Genomic DNA, 21,266 nt, shown 5'->3' with positions numbered 1-21,266 from the left:
CACCCCAAAATGACTTGATGCAAACACCACACCTAGTGGTGCCACTGGAATAAGCATCATATTGCTTCAAGTTGTTTTTAAGTAGGCTTATGGAAGGATTTTGCTCTCACAGTGAGATCTAATTTGTAATGGATATCAACCAGGAAATGAGATTTGCACTTAAGCCAATGAGGTGGGAATGCATTTATTCCCTAAAGCAATGGTGCGCAAAGATAGTGTCACTGTCATAAAGTAGCTGTAGAATATGCTGGGAGTTCATTGTTAGTGAAAGTTAATACACTTGAAAATGATTTATCTTTTACAAATAAATTCAAGGTTATCCCTATGATGCCTGTTACTCACCTGGATTCAGACATGCTTTCATGAGGGATACAAGACAAGGTGAAACTATGCTCTAAAATATGTCGATGGCTACAAAATTCATTTGGGAGGCTCACGACTTCATTCTTTGAAACTCTTCCCACAAGATAAAATAATTCAAACTTAGTAAAAACAGAACTGAACCAGCATGCCGAAATTCTGAGTTGACTTAAGTTTGGCAACACTGAAATATTAACAGTTAATAGAATTTCTTATATTATCTATAACACCAAATCTTAATTATCTATTAATGAATTCTTTGTTACTCATTTTTAATCACCAAACTCTCAACTAAATAGCCACTGAAGACTCAAAATATAAAAATATATTTATTTTTGTAAAATTATAAATAATTTCACTTTGCCCAATATAGGTCTGGCCTTTCCCCTCAACCTCTAGAAGGTAATCTCTAAAGTCTTGGAATGTCGTGCCTAGTAAAAGTGTCCTTGTTCACCTGGAGGCTTTGGGACACACGAGAAAGTATAACAATGTGACTTATGAGGGTGAGGGGGCTTTGAGTCACATGGATCACTCAACCTCCAGAAGGTCTGGAAACTAAGTTTCTGCATGTGGGCAACTGATTATGTATGGAGTCCAAATAAAAAACTCTAGACACCAATGCTGGCGTGAGCTTCCACGGTTGGTAATACTCTGCATACTATCTGTCACACATCAACACCAAGAAAGTAATACTGTGCTCACAACTCCACAAGGAAAGGACAATTGGAAGGTCCACATTCGTAACTTTCCTGGACTGATGTATATAGGCCTTTACCAGTAGCTGATTTTAATCTGAGTCTTTCACCTGTAATAAACTGTAACCATGAGTATAACAGCTTTCAGCGAGTTCAGTAGTCCTTCTGGTGACTTAACCAACCTAAGAGTAGCCTTTGGGACCCATGAACTTGGAAATGGTATCAGAAGTAAGAGTGGTCTTATGGACATTGCTCCTTCTCATTCTGCATCTGTATTTAAAATCACTGAATATACTGTAACCCAAAATCCTAGATTGTGAATTTTATTTTTTAATACCATCTTAAGAAAACATAGTAAAGATTTGACTTCAGCATAATTTCCCTTCCAAGGCATCTCAAACACCCTCTATTGACAGACCTCTAACCAAATTAACCAGAAGGGACAAAGCAACTCTAAAAGGGCACCACATCAGATTTTATCCTTTGCTTCATGGGCACAATTGTCCTCAGTGTAAAGACTGATCAACAGAGCACCCCCAGGTAGTTCCCAGACTACAACTAGGTCTTCAACACTGCCCATGTTTCCCTAATCAGGGTTCTCTCCTTCCCCAAACAGTTTTCAAGCTTCCTGCACCTTCCTCCTTTCCCCAGAGCTCTTCCAATACACAACCTTGCAGATTCCTGCTTCATGCAAAATACAAGCCATTCTACAGCACTCTCAATAGTAAGGGCTAACAGTTTTGAGCTCCTACCACAGCTGGTAGGCAACTTAGATCAGCAGTTTGCATGTATCTAGTATTTCATTTAATCTTTAACATAATCTTATTACCATTGTTATGATTAACTCATTACTAAAGATAGTAAGTTCCCCTCTTACAGATGAGGTAACTAAGGTTCCATAACTGACCGAAAGTTGCACATCTGGTAAAAGACAGAGCAAGACCTCAAACTCTGTACAAACTTTCAAGTTCTTCAGCACTCCATCAGTGCTTGCCAACTTCCTTCCAGCAAATCCACAAATTCACCCATATCTTCACACACAGCCTTTCTTCCCATCACCCTCACATAATGAACAATATCTACAGTAACCTTCTGGATCCACACATTCCCCCTATTTTCTGAGGTATGCTGTGGACTCCCACTTCCCTACTGCTCATCATATCACCAACACATGAGCATCCTCAAGTCTTTCTTTTAACAACAACAAAAATCAAAATCTTGGGGCATCTGGCTAGCTCCCTCAGTAGAGCATGCAACTCTAGATCTTAGGGATGTTAAACTCTAGATCTTGTGGGATGTTCAAATCCCACATCGGGGCGGGGAGCCTACATTAAAAAAAAAAAATCTTAATTTCCTTTCTCCTTCTAATTGTCTGGACTCTTCACAGCTAAAACTCTTGAGAAAAATTTATCTTCCTTATCTTCACTCACCTTTCAATTCACTGTAACCTGGGTTCCCCCCTGAGCACTCCAATGAAACCGTTCCTACCAAAGTAGGAGCTGCCACCTGTGGCCTATTTGTCTCTAAAATGCCATAATCTCTTTTCAGATCATCTTGCTCAACATCCCCTGATGACTTACTTTGGACAATTGTCTATTCACACTCTTTCTCAATACCACTCTCAAGTTTTTTTACGCAACTTTAATTCCACTGACTTTCTACTTTCTCCTAGTCCAAGTACTTTCTTCCTCCTTCACTTCCTTCTTTCACCTTAGATTTCATGGTCTATCATTTCACTTATTATTGTTTTTACTTCTGCTGTGTTGGTTGTGATCTCTCTTCTTTCATTCTTGATTTTATTTATTTGGGTCCTTTCCTTTTTCTTTTTGATCAAACTGGCTAGTGGTTCATCAATTTTGTTAATTCTTTCAAAGAACCAGCTTCTGGTTTCATTAATCTGTTCTGGTTTTTTTGGTTTTAATAGCATTAATTTCTGCTCTAATCTTTATTATCTCCTGTCTTCTGCTGGTTTTGAGTTTTATTTGCTGTTCTTTTTCCAGCTCCTTAAGGCGTAAGGTTAGGTTGTATATCTGAGATCTTTCTTCCTTCTTTAGGAAGGTCTGGATTGCTATATATATACTTTCCTCTTATGACCACCTTTGCTGTGTCCCAGAGGTTTTGGGTTGTGGTGTTACCATTTTCATTGACTTCTATATACTTTTTAATTTCCTCTTTCACTTCTTGGTTGGTCCATTCATTCTTTAGTAGGATGTTCTTCAGTCTCCAAGTATTGGTTACCTTTCCAAATTTTTTCTTGTGATTTCAAGTTTCATAGTGCTGTGGTCTGAAAATATGCACGGTATGATCTCGATCTTTTTGTACTTACTTAGGGCTGATTTGTGTCCCAGTATATGGTCTATTCTGGAGAACGTTCCAAGGGTACTGGACAAACACGGTCTATCATTTCAACAACACTCTTGCCAGTCACCTTAACCTCCCTTAATATTTTCCTCACACCGATCTGTTAAAACCCCAACCCTGAATAACCCAATTATCAATTACCCATCATCCCTAAGTCATCAGCACACTCCCAGGTCCTCTGATGTTCATCTCCCATTCTCTATGTGCACTTTCCAGACCTCCCCATTCCCTTTGGATTCCAAATTGCTCTCCTAAACCTCCTACACACACACACACACACACACACACGCGCGCGCGCCCACGTGCACACTTTACTTCACCAAGAAAAAAAAGATACCATAACACATCGACACCCAATTCTAGGCCTTGATTAGGATCCATCTACTTCCACCTTCTCGTAACTTTGCAAATACCCTTTATCCTGTGGAATCTACCTTTCCCACTGAACAATGGAATCTTCTCTCTACACATGTAAAGTTTTCTAATGTCTCTCACTTAAAAATACAAAAATATGTTTAACAAATAATACAAAACAAACAGAAAAGCTCCATCCATCCCACCTGACACCACCAAACAATCTGCCTTCACTTTCTGCAAACTAAGAGTTGTCTCTATTTCCCGCCCTGTTTCTTCACCTCTACTGGCACCTCAACCCACAATGATTCAATTTCTGCCCCATCACTTTTGGCCAAACCAACTATGACTTCCAGGATGCTAAACCCAAGATAGCTCAGGCTTTATCTTACTCCTCAGAGGCTTTCACAGGGCTGCTAAGTGGAGTTAAGCAGGTTGTGGCCCCCAGAAAGGTGTCTTGCAGAGAAGAGGTGGGCTGAATGAAAACTTCTTTTTAAAATTCCTACAATAACCCTGGGCACTCAGATCCCGAGAATTCAAAGTAACCAGATTCTTCTCTTCCTTTGGCTTATGGGACATTATACTCTCTATTTCTTCCTACCTGGTTCTACTTTCTTAGGAACCTCTGAGGGCTTGTTCAGCCTTCTCTACCAAGCCACTAAATCTTAAGGTTTCTCAAAGCCTGACCTTAGGCCCTCTATTCATCTCACTTTGTGTTCTCTCACTCAATCCATACCGATGGCAATATTTACCAGTGTTTGACAAGAACTCTTAAATCTAGGCCTCCATCACTGATGTCCACACTGAGATCTAGATCTATGTACCCAACTGTTTAAAATTTTTTTTAATGTTTATTTATTTTTGACAGAGAGAGAGAGACAGAGCATGAACAGGGGAGGGGCAGAGAGAGAGGGAGACAGAGAATCCGAAGCAGGCTCCAGGCTCTGAGCCGTCAGCACAGAACCGGACATGGGGCTCGAGCTCACAGACCTCGAGATCATGACCTGAGCCGAAGTCGGATGCTCAAGTGACTGAGCCATCCAGGCGCCCCATGTACCCAACTGTTTAAAAAACAATCTCGGGGCACCTAGGTGGCTCAGTCGGTTAAGCATCTGACTTAGGCTCAGGTTGTGATCTTGTGGTTTGTGAGTTCATGCCTCGCATCAGGCTGTTGTCAGCAGACAGCCTGCTTCATATCCTCTGTCTCTGTCTCTCTCTCTCCCCCTCCCTTGCTTGAGCTATCAAAAAATAAAATAAACATTTTAAAAAATATATTAAAAAAAAAAAACAATCTCAATGTTCTAATGCCTCAAATGCAACTGTCTCCTTTCCTCCTGGAATCCCCATTTTAATAAATGGTACCATCATCTAACAACTATTTTCTAATAAATGGCACTATTTGATCAGCCAGACAGTATGTCTCCCACTTCCAATGCTCATCTCCATCTCACCTCCACATTCCAACATTATTGTTATAAAACACAAATCTGATATCTTCTCACTGCCCTTATCCTATGTACCTTACTTCCCTTTTTAGCTATATCTCTACCAACCACCCCTTTTATACTCCATGTCCATCCATCCTAATCTTTCACACCCAGAGGAAAAAAAAATCACCTTGCTCAGCCAGTCTGCCTGGAACAGCTTTGTGCTCACCCCTTGGTGACCCTAGCCAATTTATCTTTATCCTCCAAGCTTCAGCTTTACTTTGAAAAGTTTCTGACTCCCCTAAGTCTGGCTAATAGTCCCTGCTATATAAGTGCTACCAGGGAACCTAATAATTCCTTTTGAGAAGTGTATTTAAATGTATTCTGCCAGAGTCTGAAAATACCAGAAGGGCAGGGGACTGTCCGTGTTGCTTATCATATATTCCCACTGCCTAGATGGCATATAAATTACCTGTTGACTAAACGATTGCTTACTGTCATAACTAAGGCCTTTCTCTCAACCGTGGAATACAGTTCCCTAACCTAAACCAACACTAACTTTTCTTCAACCCATACTTCCTCTCCAGAGCATTCTATTAAAATCAGTCTTTTCTTGATCATTTAGTACAAGAGCATTAACTAAGAGCTAATGACTCTAAAAGGCAAACTAAGATGGTTCCAACCCTATAAGAATTTATAATCTAGAAACAAAAGAACTGTAAAGTCAGTAGAAGTTCCAATTAGGAGTATAAAATGCTCTGTGATTTCAGAAACAATCCCAATATTCAACTCCTTCTTCAAACTCTCAAAGTGTGCACCACATTAGTTTGCACTTTAGTTATATACTAGCTTCAATTTGCTCGCTTGTTTGAGATGTGAGCAGAGGGTACTATCTTATACCACACACTTTCATAGGGAAAAGAGAAAAATATAGTGGTTGCGGCACAGGAGTACAGACTAGATGAATACCTTGGTTCAAACTCCATTACAATTATTTAAATTAAGTAAAAATTTATATCTTAAGTTAAACTTCCATAACTAAAACCTGATCTATGCATATGATCTTAAGAGAAACTTATAAACACAAAAAGCCACCAAAAATAGATTCAGGCTTGCTTCAGCCATATATGTAAATGAATTCTGAATTTTTTTACCTACTTAATATGCACTTTTAACACCTTATTTATTTTTGTCACATCAAAGGACACTATCAAGAGAGTGAAAAGACAACTCACAAAATTAGCAAAATTGTTTGCAATCATGTATCTCATCAAAGTCTAATATCCAAAATACATAAAAAATTCTTGGGGTGGTTCGGTGGCTCAGTTGGTTGAGCATCCAACTTCAGATCAGGTCACGATATCACAGTTCGTGGGTTTGAGCCCTGTGTTGGGCTCTGTGCTGACAGCTCAAAGCCTGAAGCCTGCTTCAGATTCTGTGTCTCCCTCTCTCTCTCTGCCTTTCCCTGCTCGTGGTCTCTCTCTTAAGAATAAACATTAAAAAATATATACTATAACAAAATATATAAAAAATTATTATAACTAAACAAAAACATAAACAATCCAATTTTTAAATGGGCTAAAATTTTGAGTAACTGCATTTTTCCAAAGATAAAGATAGCCAAAAAGCACATGAAAAATTGCTCAACATCATTAGTGATTAAGAAAATGTAAGTCAAAACCACAATTAAGAAATCACACCCACTAGGCTAACCATAATTTAAAAAAATAAATAAGTCGTGTTGCAAACATATTGAAAAAATGGAACCCTCATACATAAATGATGGGAATGTAAAATGGTAAAAACCACTTTAGAAAACAATTTGGCAATTCCTCAAGAAGTTAAACAAAAAATTACCTTTTGACCCAACAAATCCACTCTTAGACATATACCCTAAGAGCTGAAAACAGATTTTCTCACAAAAACTTGTACATGAATGTTCACCACAACACTATTCACAATAACCTAAAGGAAGGTGGAAACCCAAAAGTCCTTCAAAGGACGAATGGATTTAAAAAACATGGTATAGGGGTGTCTGGGTGGCTCAGCGGTTAAGCGCCCCTCTCCCAGTAGCGCTCTGCCTCTCTTTCAAAAATAAACATTAAAAAAAAAAAACCAACCCACAGTATATGCAGACAGTGGAAGATTATAAATCCCACATAAGATTCCATAAAAAGGGAGTGCCTGGGTGGCTCAGAGGGTTAAGCATCCGACTCTTGATTTCAGCTCAGGTCACGATCTCACGGGTCACAGGACTGAGGCCTTCATCCAGCTCCATGCTGACCTGCTTGGGATTCTCTACCTCCCTCTCTCTCTGCCCTTTCCCTGCTCACTCTCTCTCAAAATAAATAAACTTACAAAAAAAGAAAAGATTCCATAAAAAGGAATGAAGTACTGACACCTACCACAACACTGATGAACCCTGAAACATTATGCTAAGAGGCCAGAACAAAAGGCTACATATTGTATGATTACATTTATATAAAATATCCAGACTAGGCAAATCCACAAAGTAGATATGTGGTTGCGAGGAGCTAAGAGGAGGGCAGAATGGGAAGTGACTGCTTAAAGGGTACCGGGGTTCTGTTTGGGGTGATGAAAAGTTCTGGAACTAGACAGTAGTGATCGTTGCACAGTATCATGAATGTACAGTTGGCTCTTGAACAACACGGGTTTGAACTGCACCAGTCCACTTACACTTACATGTGGATTTTTTTTCAATACATACAGTACAGTACTATAAATGCCTTCCATATGATCTTAATATTTTCTTTTCCCTAGCTTATTTTATTGTAAGAATACAGTAATACACAAAACACACAAGATATGTGTTAATTGACTATGTTATTATGAGGCTTTCAGTCAACAGCTGCCTATTAGTAGTTAAGTTTCAGGGAAGTTATATGCAGATTTTCGTGTGTGTGTGTGTGTGTGTGTGTGTGTGTGTGTGTAGGGGTGTTAGGTCAACTGTACTCAGCACACTGGACTGTAAAATAGTAAACTTCATGTCCATTTTACCACAATTTTTTTTTAAATTTATGACATTCTTGGGGTACCTGGCTGGCTCAGTCACTGAACCATGCAACTCTTGATCTTAGGGTTGTGAATTTGAGCACCACGTTGTGTGTAGAGATGACTTAAGAATAATAATAATAATTTTAAAATCTTTAAAAAAATATATATGGCATTCCTGAAAAGATAAAATTAAAAGAAGAAACAGACCAGAGGTTAGTTAGCAAGGACAGAAAGCAGGCCTGACAAGGGCACAAGGAAATGTTGCAGGATGATGGAACGATTCTACAGCTTAACTATGGTGGACACGTTTACAATATTACATGTATTTATCAAAACTCAAAGAACTATTCAGCTTGTAAATTGTACCTCAATAAATCTTTTTTTTTTTTTTTTTTTTGAAACAAAGAAAGTACACAAGCAGGGGATGGGGCAGAGGGAGAAAGAAAATCTTATGCAGGCTCCATACTCAGCGCAGAGCCTAATGTGGGGCTCAATATCACGACCCTACGATCATGACTTGAGCTGAAATCAAGACTCGGACGTTCAACCGACTGAGCCACCCAGGCACCTCAATAAATCTGACTTTATTTTTTTATTTAAAAAAAATTTTTTTAATGTGTTACTCTATTTTTGAGAGGGAGAGAGAGAGAGCACAAGTGGAAGGAGGGACAGAGAAAGAGGGAGACACAGAATCCAAAGCAGTCTCCAGGCTCTGTCAGCATAGAGCCCAACACAGGGCTCCAACCCACGAACAGTGAGACCAGGACCTGAGCCAAAGTCGGATGCTTAACCAACTGAGCCACCCAGGTGCCCCAAATCTGACTTTATTTTAACATTGATTTATTATTTTTTGTTGTTGTTTGAGAGAGAGCGAGTGCACAAGTGGGGGAAGGGCACGGAAGAGAAAGAGATAAATCCCAAGCAGGACCCACGCTGTCAGCCCAGAGCCAGATGTGAGGCTCCAACCCATGACCCATGAGATCAAGACCTGAGCCGAAAACCAAGAATCAGATGCTTAACCGACTGAGCCACCCAATCACCCCAATAAATCTGACTTTAAAGGCAACAGTTCTTTACAGTGAAGATACAAAAGATAAGGAAAAGACTGTTGATTTATTCTTAATACTTTAGTATTTCAGGTCTTATATTGCCTACCCATATTTAGCCAATCTAAATGGAAAAGCAAAATATGGCACCAGCTTTAAGTCACTGTGCTTTCCAAAGAAACCAAAGACTGTTAGTGTCTGAATTAATTAATCAGGTCTAAGAACAGGAACTTAGAGCTCAGAAAGGATTAACCTAGCCAAGGTACAGAAAGAAACAACAGCATTTATATCAGTAAAAGACATGTTACCTACATTAGTTAAAAAAAAAAGTTTCTAAATTTCTAACAAAATAGCAATTTCATTCTTTATCAATGCCTGAGAAATACCTGAGATAGTCCCTATAGCACTCTAGTTTTTTAAGAATGAAATGCACAAGGAAGGAAGGAAGGAAGGAAGGAAGGAAGGAAGGAAGGAAGGAAGGAAATGCACCATAAATTCTTAATATTTTAGTGTCTACCCATTTTGATACCATTCAGAATTGTGGCTAAATTCTTATTAACTGACCACTGAGAAAGCAGGAAAAAATTAAAGAGTCAAACCATTAAGGCTGATAAAATCAGAAAATCATCGGCTGAGACAAAAACATGAGAAATCCACTGCTAATTTAAGTATTCTAAGGTTCTTTACCTCATCTGGCATAAATTCATACCTAACCAGGTATTAAAGAATAGTGGCAGTTATAAAATCCGGTATGCTTTTAACCTCCAACACAAATGTGAATTTAGGGTTCAGTATTTAACAGAAATAACTTTGTTTATGCTAAATAATAGCTCACCTAAAGGCTCATGAATCTAACGCACCAAGGTAATTTAACTCACTTTCTCTTGGCCTTTATTTTTAACCAACGCTGGCTGACTGCCTTAAAAAGAAACCCTGCCTCAGCTCCCATTTGTATCGCTTATCTTCCCCTTTTGTCAGCAAGTCCTGGAAGTACTTTAGAAACATCCCATTCAGCCTGGGAAATTGCCAACATTGAAAGGAAATCTCTCACTCCATGACCTCCCTAGCAGAGGAAGGACAAAAAAACTGAAAGTCTACAAAGAAACATGTCCACCTCTTCACCCACACCCCCAGGGCTCTCCAGTTAAATGCCAAACATATAGCCCATTAAGACAGAGAAGGTTAGAGAAGAATCACTAAGTGTTAAATACTATAGAAATCCTAAAAGGAAGAGTCTGGAAACCAGAATGGGACTCTACAATCAAGAAAAAGGCAGTGTTTTATTAATGTAAAAATGTGTGCGACCATCTTTAAAAAGTCCTGAAAATAGGCAAATACTGACTATAGAGTTATTCAGATAAAATTCCTCTAGCTAAAAGATTCAAGCACATCCCACCAAGGGATTGACATGCTTGTGAGATTCTCCAACAACTACATATTTAAAATTTTCCCTTTAAAGATAATTCTAAAAAGCACTGTGGTGTCTTTTAAAAATAAATGTACTGTGTAAAAGATAAACATCATTACCACCTTTTTTTTTTTTTTTTACAGGTGACACTGGTCAAGAAAAATTATGTGGTTGCCAAAAATTACTTGTAACACATTAAGAAAATGTTATGCAATTTAGACATAGTTAAGAAAACTATTACCAAGTTAGGCAATACTGCCTAATGGTATGATACACCCTACAATTCTTGGGCACAGTCAAGGTTTTAGAGTATCAGAAGAGCATGTACCCCTTAGTAAGTAACATATCTTAAATATGATGGTAAATATGGAAAAGGGACTTACTGAGTTTCATATTCCACACCCGTGATTCGTAACAAAGAGGAAGTTATTAACAGAAATACTTTTAGAGCATTCTCAAATTATACACATGACCCCTGCCCCAACCCTCTTAAAAAGTAAATGTACATTAAAAAAAAAAAAAAAAAAAAAACCTTAGAAGAGAATTTAAAACACCTTGGTTCTATGTCTAGCTTTACCAACATTATACGAAGACAACAAGTAGATTTTTTTAGTAGGGCTCCATGCCCAGTGTGGGGGCTTGAACCCATGCCCCTGAGATAAGGAGTAGGAAGCTCTACAGACTGGGCCAGTCAGGCACCCCAATACAAGTAGCAAATTTTAAATGGACTCTGATTCCTCTCAACATCTCCAATAACACCTACAAGACCGATCTCCTGAGATATCCTGGGGTGCAACAGTAAAGAAACATACTACGTGTAATCAGGGATAAATATGTACGATAAACTCTCTACTTAAGTACTGGGACTTCTGCTTTAGAGGCGATCTTGAAATAACTACTTCCTATCCTTGAATATAAATAAAAAGATTCGATAGACAAATCTCAAAAAATATAGTCCCCTAAATCAAGTAGCTGGGAAATAAAGATACTTTTCAGAATAATCACACTATTCTTCTAACTATAGGAAAACTTATTAAAGGAAGACAGTTGTGGTAGTTACGGAAACATAGTAGAAGCAGCAATCAAGTGCTAGGAAACAATGCTCCCACTGTGCTCAGTAGTAGCAAGAAATATATTGAGGTATTTAAAAGTATTTAGCCTTGGGGCACCTGATGGCTCAGCTGGTGGAATGTGCCACTTGATCTCTGGGTTGTGGGTTTGAGCCCCACACAGGGTGTAGAGATTACTCAAAAAAATATAAGATCTTAAAAAAGAAAACTATTTAGTCTTAAGTTTAAGAAAACTATGAAACAGTTCAAAATGATCACTTAAGCGACTTTTTCTCATTAGATTTTACACTAGACACACATTAATCGGTTTAAGTGTTTTTAAAATAAGAAACTTTCATAATTCCCTTTTACAACAAAGGAGAAAAATCAATGTTTCTAAATATGAAGTTCTGTAGAAGATGCATTTACTCATTTTAAGTAAATTTATCGCACCATAATTTAAAATAGTAAAAACTCAGGATAGCATAATAATGTATATGTCTCACAATGATATAAAATTTATTCCTATCTTTGTTTAGAAGATACATGTGGTTTATTTATTTTTTTAATGTACTCCAAACTGTTACACTGGCAGAATATATCCTTGCCATGATTCCACGATCCATCCTCCCTACCCCCTTTAAAACATTAACCAGGGCGCCTGGGTGGCTCACTTGGTAAGCTTCTGACTTTGGCTCAGGTCATTATGTCATTACCTCACAGTTAGTGGGTTCAAGCTTCGCATTGGCTCTGTGCTGACAGCTCAGAGCCTGGAGCCTGTTTCAGATGCCGTCTGTCTCTCTCTCTCTCTCTCTCTCTCTGCCCCTCCCCTGCTCGTACTATGTCTCTTTCTCTCTCAAAAAATAACAAAAAAAAAGTTTTTAATAAATAAATAAATAAAGCATTAATACCTGCAGTGCCTGGATGGCTCAGTCAGTTAAGCATCTCTTGATTTCGGCTCAGGTCGCGATCTCACATTTTCATGAGTTCAATCCCTGCTTGGGATTCTCCCTCTTTCTCTGTTATCCCCGACCCCGCCCACCGCTCACCCAAAATAAATAAAAAAACGTAAAAAAAAAAATTAATACTAGATGGTGGGAGAAAGGGAGAACAACGCAGCATTCAACTGGTGTTCTTAAAGAATTAGTTCTTCAAATTCCAGCTGTATAATAAAAGTTAGGCAAGGTACAAACTACCTTTTAATCTACCTTTCTCTATTTAATTCCATTGGCACCTGCCCTCTAATTTATGCAAATAGTTACAAAGAGGAGATTTTTTTCCCCTGGCTCATAATTTTAACAGGTATCAAGTTCTTAAAGTGTGAATAGTAAGACACAGAGAAAAAACAGACAATTATGCAGATTCATAGTCAAATTCCTCATTACAACTTGACATAGGCTTAGATTATGGCAGCATACTAAAAAATGCAGCAAGAGAACCACTATTATACTGAAGAGCAATTAACTGCATAACAACCAATTTAATAGATATCAGTTATATATCACAATATTTCATATAAATAATATCAAACATCATATATGCCACACCTAATAGAAATTTAACAATGACATGTGCTCCCATTCATACATCCCATTCCCACGTAAACAGAAAATAAATCCCATATTTATTTTATGAAATAAAGTTTTATTTCATAAAATACTCCTTATGAAATTCTTAGAATGACTACACACATGCATACAAAGTACTAGAAGAGAAAACTGAACTAGTGCGTGTGTCCAAGTGTGTAGTAAATCCTGAAACTTTCTGAGGAAGAGGTAAAAAAGGAGGATCTTTAAAATTCCAGATTTGAATCAGACATGGCAACATAAACAGCATTTGTGTAGCACTTCAAAAATTTTGAAAGTAATTTTCCAAACTTTAACCTTCACAACCCTACATCTTAGGGAAGGCAAGAATTACCTCTTCAGGCAACAGCTGGGTAGTGTCAGTACAAAGGACTTTTGTCTACCCATTTTTAGTCCGCTGTTATTTTCATGACACCAGCCTCTCATAAGATAAATATTTGTGAAGGATCAATACTAAAAATGCACATATTCTTAAAAATAAATACACCTGAGAGAGGAATATAAAACACCCTAGTTCTATTTCTAACTTCTCCAATGCAATTACACTAAGACAGTAACCAGATTTTTAAATGAACTCAAAGTGGGGAAAACAGCACTACTGGTGTAATTTTTATATCCTAATAAGAACAGTAAAAACGGAATACTAGTATTACAGTAACTCCACAAGACAGGCCACTTAAACAAAAGCTTCCTGGGACACCTGGGTGGCTCAGTAGGTTAAAGCCTCCTGACTCTTGATTTCAGCTCAGGTCATGATCTCACAGTTCATGAGTTCAAGCCCCACGCAGAGCCTGCTTGAACCCATAAACTGTGAGATCATGACCTGAGCCAAAGTCGGATGCTCAACCCACTGAGCCACCCAGGCGCCCCAATACAAAGTGTATCTTACGGTAGATTCCTTTTTTCTTTTTTTTTTTTTTTTTAAAGTAAACTCTACCCTTAACGTGTGGCACAAACTCAACCCTGAGATCAAGAGGCTCATGCTCTACCGATTGAGGCAGCTGGATGCCCAGGTAGGGTCCTTTAAACCTGACTGAAGAAGAAACACTGGATCTCAAGTTTCATAATCCTGTTGTTGGGAAACCTGCTACATTTTCATTTTTCTTCATGTGTACCCAAAGAATAGGACAGGCAAGAAAAGCAATCTTTTGAGGACAGAAAACCCAGGATGTTTTCAACTGAATATATGTATTAATTTAACTGCACCAAATGTGATACTGGTTATCCTCTTTGGGATTTTTTAATCAGAATCTAACCTAATCAGAGTCCCATTCTATAGAGGAGAAAATTTTGACATCTTTCCTAAAATTAATAGGTTTTTCCGTCTGAATTCTGGCAAATCTCAGAAAGCCAGCATAGAATCTTGTCATTAGGGCAATGAATCTGAATGTCCAATGCTAGAATCAAAACAAAGAGTCTGAAAATAAAGCATTACACTTCAGACGAGGAATTCCAGCGGTCATATTATCAGGAATATAAACTAGGGAAACCTTCAACAGGCTGAACACCAAGAGTTGTTCATGGGTTGCTTCAAAGAACTAAATATGCCAAGATCGCATTTAAAATTTGTTCAAACACACACACACACACACACACACACACATAAACACACCCATCTTTTCAAATCAGGATTAGGGACAACTGGGTGGCTCAGTCAGTTAAGTATCCGACTCTTGATGTGGGTTCAGATCATGATCTCAAGGTTTCCCAAATCGAGCTTGGGCTCCAAGCTGGTCATTGAGCCCACTGGATTCTCTCTCCCTCTCCATTTGCCCCTCCCCCACAGGCACACATGGTCTCTCACTCTCAATAAATAAATAAATAGAAGATTAAAACGCTAAAGAGAATGTAGTAAAAACAAATTTTCAATGAACAAAGTCAAATAAAAAGGAAAAATTAAATTCAAAGAGCTTCAGTAAAAAAAAAAAAAAAAAAAGGTGCCAATGCTGTTATACATGGAGGAAAAAATGAATATTTGTCAGTATATATATTAGTGGAGGCTTCTCCCTATTCAACAGGAAAGGTATTAAGTATTTTGGATGCTACCAAAAATAAAGATCTAATAAATACTAAGTTAAACAACATTTTTTAATTAAAAAAAAATTTTTTTAAGTTTATTTATTTTGAGAGAGAGTGAGAAAGCACGTGCTTGCACAGGGGAGGGGCAGAAAAGGAGAGAGAGAATGCCAAGCAGGTTCTGCACTGTCAGCACAGAGCCCAACAGAGGGCCTCGAACTCACAAACTTCGAGATTACGACCTAAGCCGCAATCAAGAGTTGGACACTTACCAGAGCCACCCAGGTGCCCCAAAAGAATATTTGTTGAAAACTTGCAGGCAAATACATGAGTACATAATTATCGCAGGCCACTGCAGAGCCATTAACAATTTTCTTGTGAACCATAAGAGCACTCCTGAGGTTCCTTAAGACGCTAAAATAACGTATAAGGGAAAAATGTAGTGGGGGGGGGGGGGGGGGGCGCTGAGTGGCTCCATCAGTTAAGCTCCATCTGACCAGTCAAACTGTGCTGACCGACAGCACAGAGCCTGCTTGATATTCTCTTTCCCTCTCTCTGCCCCTCCCCTGCTTGCGTTCCCAAACGCTCTCTCCCTCTCTCAAAATAAACATTTAAAAAAATGTGTTTAAAGTAGTGCTTCTTGTAAACAAAAAATAACATAACTGAGGTAGTTCCATACCAAAAAAGAAAAAAAATAATTAATTCTGACACCAGAAACTTCTCTGAAGAAACGTCTTTTAAATGAACACAAAAAGCCTTTAAGAGGTTTTTAAATAATAAACATGAGATCCTAAACATACTATGTAATATGAATAGCAAATTAAGCTCCAAAAAAATGATTTCCAGCAAGAATACAATTCCCTTCTTTGAAAGGGTGTGAAAATTAATATGAAAGAAGTAATTTACCATGTTGGGAAATCTGTTGATTCTGGGGGAAAAAAAATTTTTTTACGTAAGCTCTATACCAAAGTGGGGGGTCGAACTCAGGACCCCGAGATCAAGAGTCATATGCTCTACTGACTGAGCCAGCCAGGTACCCCTGATTCTGGAAAATTTTGATTTCAGTCATTCCCCAATCAGCAGGCATACAAGGACTCAGGTATTCTACTGGAATGCCAGAAGGCACAACCCAGTGCTTAACTTTTCAGTGATCAGATTGTTTAAATAATGTCCAAATAGATACAATAGATACGGGATAAAATGTCAAGGTGTAAAAGAACTTTTTTTTAAAATATTTTTTAATGTTTATTTTTGAGAGAGAGAGAGAGAGACGCACACACACGCGACCACTATGGGGTGGGGGGGGGGGGGGTGGGGTGCAGAGAAAGAAAGGGAAACACAGAATCTGAAGTCATCAGCACAGAGCCAGACACCGGGCTCGAACCCACAAACCTTGAGCCGAAGTCAGACACTTAGCTGACTGAGCCACCCTGATGGCCCTGTAAAAGAACTTCAAATATGTGAGCAAGGTATTTTTTCAAGATGGATATTCATATTCTTTCTTAAATGAACATATTCTTCCTTCGGTAAAAGATCTGGCCATCTCAGTCTACTAGAACAGTCTCTTTAAACCCGTTCAATCAGCTTAATTTACTGCTGCCTCAGGCTAACCAGGCTGCTATACCAGGAACAGTTCCCTTCAAAATGCCTCTCATAGCTTCTGTGTTGTAAGCTAGAGTTAACTCTAAACACAAAAACAAACTTGCAGAATTTCATTTTCACGTATTTACTTCAGGAAGAACACTCAAATATAGAGTGTATACTTTTTTTTTTTTTTTAAATAAGCTCTACACTCAACGTAGGGCTTGAACTCACGATGCTGAGATCAAGAGTTGCATGCTCTACCAACTGAGCCAGCCAGGCGCCTCTAGAGTGTATACTATTAACTGATGCACTAGCAGGTAAGAAGGGACGCAGAGGTCGAACCATTATACAAAACACATGCACATATGAAGGCTGTTTTTTGGAGGAAGACACACATGAAACTTTCAGATAGTTGTTAAGTGCTATGAAGAAAACCCCAGATGAAATGTCAAGAGAAAGCTGCTTCTTCTCAGTGAGGGGGTGACATTTAGGCTGGGACAACAGAAGGGCATCCAGGTCACCGTACTCTGAGAAGAGCAATCTATGCAGTAGCTACACAGCAAGAACAGTACATGCAAAGGCCCTAAGGCAGAAATGAACTTCAGGAGTGCTTTAGGGCAAGTAAGACACAGAAAGGGGAGAAAAAGACAGGCTCAGCCCTCAAGGACTTAAGAGATCAATCACTGAAGTGATAAGCAGTTAGCTTTCACTGCAGACCTGTTGCAACAGAAGAGGGATCACAGAGGGCAGAGGTAGCCAGGTAGGGGGGTTAAAGGAAGTACAAGGTTTAGACTGGGGAAAAGCATGAAAAAGAAAGCAACAATAGGTATCAAGATGGTAGAGAAAAGTCCATGAACCTGTAGCTGATAGGACTAAACTCAACCAAGAAGAAGAGCTCTCATGTGTCCTAAAATGCCTAAAAAAGTTAACAAGGGAGCCTCCACCTGTTTTTACACAGGATCTTTAGATATCCCAAGAAAATATGTTTATAGCAAAAGAAAAAGGACAGAAAAGAACATGACAAGATTACCAATCCACAGAAACTATAAATTGGTAATAAGTCCTAAGAATATTCAAAGATTTCCTTTCTACAGCAAATTTTAAGGCAAGATCTACCCATACACTCTGCCAGTGTGGTGTTTTTGTTTGTGTGTATGTGTTGTGTTTTGTTTTGTTTTGTTTTGTTTTGTTTTGAGGGGCGGGGAGGAGTGTAATCCATCTGAAAAGTCAATGCTTATCTGCATCCTAAGTGGGGTCATGGTTACCCAGGTATACACATTTTGTCAAAATTCACTGAACTTAAGATCTATACATAAGTAAATTTCGTCTAAAAAAAAGTAACACAGTCCAGTATAAAAAAGTATTCAAAAAAAGTACAATCAACTAATACAAGTGGAGGAAAACTAACACTACAAAAATACAAACGTCTCAATAAGAATAGGTTACACCCTACATTAAAAAGATAAAATAAAATGTAATAAGCTTGAGTATTTCACATGGAAATTAAACCAAAAAATGTCTGTAATCTTTACTGTTCCGCCTCTACACAAAAGGGGATGTTTTATTTTGTAGTCCCCAAAATAAAATGGGTTCTGAAAAAACTTTCAAAAGCCAAAGACAGGTAACCAAAATAAGAAGAGACACCAAACAAATGACTACTTGTGTGAATCCATAAAGCGAGGGCCACTGTAAAGAACCCCAGGGATTTATTTTAGGTGATTAGAATAAGAAAGGCAAGTAAGCAAGTGTCTACTATATGCCAGGCAGTGAAGGCAAGAAATCTCAAATCTAAAAGTTGCAAGAATTCAGATAAACCAACAAACAAAAAGCAGAAACAGACCCATAAATACAGGTAACAAATTGATGGTTGCCAAAGGGGAGCAGGGTGGGGGAAATAGGCAAAATGGGTGAAGGAGAGTAGGAGATACAGGTTTGCAGTTCCAGAATGAGTAAGTCACCAGAATAAAAGGAACAGTGTAAGGAATACAGGGGAGAAAAAAAAAGATTGTGAGAATTAACTGTTCACAAAAGACACCACAGACCACACTCCATTTTCTGTGTATGAACATTCCATGTAAGTGTCCTAACCTAAAGTGTGAGTAGATAAAAAGTATCATTGTAGTGATCATACTCAATCAACACCAGAAAACACATGAGGGGCTTTTGCTTATGGAAATTCCCACATACTGGGCTGAATACTTCTGTATGAATTTAAATAATGATTTATAAACAAAATATTCAGGTCCTTAGCAGTCTCTGTAAGGTACTGATTCAAGGCCCACCATACAGCTCCAATATAGCTCTTGAGCTCTCTCATCTGTATCACTCAAAAGTACCCCATCCTTCTCATCAAACTGGAAATAGTTTACCAAGGACCACTTGCTTATCTTACTTTTTTGAGACCCCTCCCCAATTACTGTCAAAATAGTACAAATCAATTTCATGGCCCCACTGCCCCCTATTCATCTGTATAGCTTTACATCCTGACTCTCCAGGTTTTAAACCCTATTAATTACACATAAAAATAATTAAATCAAAAATTATATACCATTTCATAACCATATAGTACTTCACCATTTCAAAGTCTTTTCTCCCATATTAACCTATAACCTCCTTAAAGATAGTGGCTCTGTCATAAAAATCCCTAAAGGATCAATATTTCCTAAAAGCAAATATTTTCATTGAATTAGAATTATTTACATAATCTCCTGCTACTAACATGCGCTCCAGTTATACTCCCAACTAGAAAGGAACCAAAACAGAAGAGGTAAAAGAGGTTCAATTTAAAGACATAACTGCCAATGTTTCATAAAGCATATGGTTTATTTTATAATGGAAAAAACAAACTCTCCCCACAAATTAAACACCCATACACAGTTATCTGATAAACCTCCATAGCGTACTCGAAAATCTGCAGTACAGAATTGGTAATCGTTACATTCTATTAAACTAAAGCTCTATTTTTAGTTATAAAATACGTAACTCCACTTAATTTTTCCTTTATGTATTTCACTATATCATGTACCTATGGACATCAAATAGTATACAGGCTCATAAAAAGCTAAACCACCTGGGTTTACAGAACCACTTGGGTGGCTCAGTCAGTTAAGCATCAGACTTCAACTCATGATCTCCTGGTTGATGAGCTCAAGCCCCACACGGGGCTCTGTGCTATCAGCACAGAACCTGCTTTGGATCTTGTTTCCCTCTCTCTCTGACCCTTGCTTGTGCCACCTCTTAACAAATAAACATTAAAAACAACAACAACAAATAGACAACTCTGGTTTCAAAAATCCAGCTTCTCACAATGCCAGACATACCAGTTTCTGACTTTTCTATCTTCACAGCACTCTTCCTATTTTTTGGTCTGTGACAATGGAGGATAAAGGTATCTGTACTTTTGAGAACTTTAATCTGTCTACATCATACCAAAAATGGAAGCTATTTTTAAGATACAGTTTCATCGTTAGAGAATTGTAGAAAGATGACAAGTTTGGGCACTGTAAGATACCCATTGCAAATCTGTTAAATAAAGTCCTAAGATTCCAAAGTACAGAAGCAAAATCTTGTTTTCTCTTTACCTGAATGCTTCCTCTTGTTTGAACTGATCTTTGACTCCAATGTCAAATTAGTCATGCCATTTTGGAGTATTAAAGTATATAATAATTATACATTTAATTTTTAAAACAAGTCATTCTGATCTCTATCTTGATTGGTACAACTGGAAGATCATATTCCAAAACAAAGTCAAGAAAAGGACATACTTTGGCTAGTGGCAATGATAAAACTACTCATTTGCCTAATCATTCATAAATCTTAACTGACACTAGAGTGAATGAAGAGGAAGACTATCAACCAGCGCTATATGAATGCTTTCTGCTAAAGGTATGCTTCTAGCAAAGATGGGCTTGTTCTGTTGCCATATGACACTAGTCTATTCAGCCACCTGGAACACTTCCTGTCAGTATGTGTGAAGTATCACGTGTGGCCATGACTGACTCAACAGTCGGTTTCCAGACTGACAAACTAACACGAAAAGAAACCAACAAGAATTGCTTTTTTTTTTTTTTTTTTTACCCTTTATTTATTTTTGAGAGAGACAGAGACAGACAGACAGACAGACAAGAGCGTGAACAGGGAAGGGGAGAAAGAGAGGGAGACACAGAATCTGAAGCAGGCTCCAGGCTCTGAACTGTCAGCACAGAGCCCCACGCGGGGCTCCAACTCACGACCGCGAGATCACGACCTGAACCTGACCTGAACCGAAGTCAGACGCTCAACCAACTGAGCCACCCAGGCACCCCAAGAATTGCTTTTTTAAATCCCACTTGTTCAAAAGTCTAAATCTAAGAAAAACAAAATCAG

At 38.3% G+C, this 21,266-nt stretch overlaps 1 protein-coding gene across 4 annotated transcripts in view; it reads right to left on the bottom strand.

The window, feature by feature from the left end:
• SMG1 (SMG1 nonsense mediated mRNA decay associated PI3K related kinase) overlaps positions 1 to 21,266 on the bottom strand; it is a 137,836-nt gene that overhangs the window by 77,834 nt on the left and 38,736 nt on the right. The gene's annotated exons all lie outside the window — the stretch shown is intronic.

Source organism: Panthera onca, chromosome E3 (assembly GCF_046562875.1).
Source record: "Panthera onca isolate mPanOnc1 chromosome E3, mPanOnc1 haplotype 2, whole genome shotgun sequence".
NCBI classification, from domain to species: domain Eukaryota; kingdom Metazoa; phylum Chordata; class Mammalia; order Carnivora; family Felidae; genus Panthera; species Panthera onca.
This window is presented reverse-complemented; position numbering and strand designations above follow the sequence as displayed.